We start from the raw sequence: 2523 nt of genomic DNA on the forward strand, positions 1-2523 counted from the left end.
AGTTCCTTTTGTCCCATCCCCTTTGCACAAATCCCATCTTTACAAGCTGCAAGTGCTCATACTCATGAAACTATAGTCAGGTTCTCTACTCCCTTGCAGTTGTGAGTACTAGTGATACTTTAGTCCTGGAATGTTTCTACACTCCATGTTTCTGAAGATGTTACCTCTTCTAACACAGGTGCCTCCAAGAACCAGTGTTATGCCTGGATAAATCCCCAGCAGCCCCTATCCAGATGTTATAGATTTCTCCTTCCAGCTTCTAAGTTGCCTTGGAATGGAAAAAAATATTTTACTCCAACCTTTTGTTGGCTATGCCATGCCAGAAATAGATTTGATGTTTTCTTTTATTTTACTTTTTTAAATTGTTTTGTTGTGTTATTGTAAAGTTGTTTTGAGTGTTAGGCTTGGTTGTTATTTCTAGTATGAAATATTAACTTCACTCTCATTTTTACATGAATCCCATTATATTCAATACCACAATTTTAAAAACATTCCCAACTGGAGGATATTTATTTATTCCAATTTTGGGCCACCATGACCAGAGCTGCCAAAAATGTAAACTATAATTCCTGAGAAGTGTCAGCTTTAATTATGCATTGAGGAAATAGTGAATGGATGCCCAAATAGACAAAGAAAAAAGAATCATGGAATGAGTGAATTTTCTCAATTGTTCCAGTGGTCTGGGTAATAAAGCAGTTCAAAATTTTATACAAGGTCACAGCAATGCTACATGAGGACACAGACCTAGAGAAAAGGGTCTTAGCACCAGCATGTTCCTGCATTTAAATATACTCAGAAACATCTATATATAGTAGTCTTATAGTGCCAAATATTTGTGTGAAACTTTAAAATTCAATAGAAAATTCTGAATTTTTCTTAATAAGGAGAATTGTTACTCAGTTGTTTATTATTAGACTCATCTTTTAGTCCTAGACATATTTTGTGGATAATACAATAACTGTACATAGATTCAAGAAAATTTTACATTAAATATTTTTGATATAGAATACACAAGAGAAAAATTGACTAAAGGGAAGAGAATAAGCATTTTTATAATACCTATTAGGTTCTAGGTACCTTACAAACATTATTTCATTTGATTCTCACAACAACCTTATAAGGTAAGTGCTGTTATTATCCATATTTTATAGTGGAGAACCCTGAGGCAAAAAGGCTAAGTGACTTTTCTAGGATTACATACCTATTAAGTCTCTGGAACTAGATTTGATCTCAAGCCTTCTAATTTAAGGCCTAGTGAGCTATTCATTATTCCACTTAGGTGTTTAACTAATTAAAAATGAAAAATTTGTTAAGAATATTTTCCTATTCACTTTTTACAATCCAAAGACCTTCAAAATTTTTGTATTTGTCCCACAGTGAGATAGATACTGCTCGAGTGACTTATAAAGAAATCAAATTCCAAAAGATTATATATGACCCAAATACGCTATGTTCTATTAAATTCATTGTTTTTTTTTTTTTTGTTCCAGTTAGCACCTCAGCAATAATATTAAATTACCTTTAAAAGGCTACTGAAGCAATGTAGTCTGAAATGTTTAAACTTGGGTGGAATTCTTTGGGCTACTTCAAACCAAGGAGATTTTAGTATACTGACCATTAAAAATTCAATCTTAATGGACGTCTTAAAAGCAGTTCTGAATCAAAAGAGGAAAAAAGAGAACTAATTATATTGTCCCTCCACACTTACCTATAGGAATTATCTCTGCAAATGCATGAGCACGAATTATCTGGCTTACTTGAGAAATCACAGATCATTTTGTCATATAAACTAAATTTTTTAAAGACTATTTCACTAAAAATAATATGACATCACATGGTTGATATCACAGTCATCTTCATTTTAATGTATTGAAATAAATGATTATTTTACTATATTGTATAATTCTATCAGTTGTCATAGAATTTTATACAAACATCCACATGAAAATCTCATTGCTGGTTATCAGCATGAGAGACCATTTTTTACCTATATATACTTTCTCAGTACTTTCCATATATTCTGTGTATTAACTCTGTACATAATGGAAAGAAGACCAATTTCAGAAGTAGGAAGACTGGTTTCAAATTCCAACTATGTCATCTATTGGCTATATGACCCTGGGCAAGTTACTTAGTCTTTTAATGCCCAACACAGCAATTTTAATCCCTAAATTTTAGTGAAATTTCCTGTCTACAGTGATGGAGGGAGTCTCTACAGGAGTTTCTTTTGTTATTCAAGTAATGTATAACATTCCTGTGCCCTGGAAAATACATCTGTATTTCCAGTTTTATATATTATAACATGTACTTAAAACATATGTACATATAATATCATGTACATTTTAGGTACATGATATTATACATATATATATGTATATATATATATATTCTAGTTTTTATGTAGTCTCAGTTGTGTTCAATTTTTCATCACCCCATTTGGGATTTTTTTAATTTAAATGTTTTTATATTTTAGAAAAAATTTTTCTATGGTTACATGATTCATGTTCTTGCTTTCTCTCCCCC

Source organism: Gracilinanus agilis, chromosome 3 (assembly GCF_016433145.1).
Source record: "Gracilinanus agilis isolate LMUSP501 chromosome 3, AgileGrace, whole genome shotgun sequence".
Classification (NCBI taxonomy): Eukaryota; Metazoa; Chordata; class Mammalia; order Didelphimorphia; family Didelphidae; genus Gracilinanus; species Gracilinanus agilis.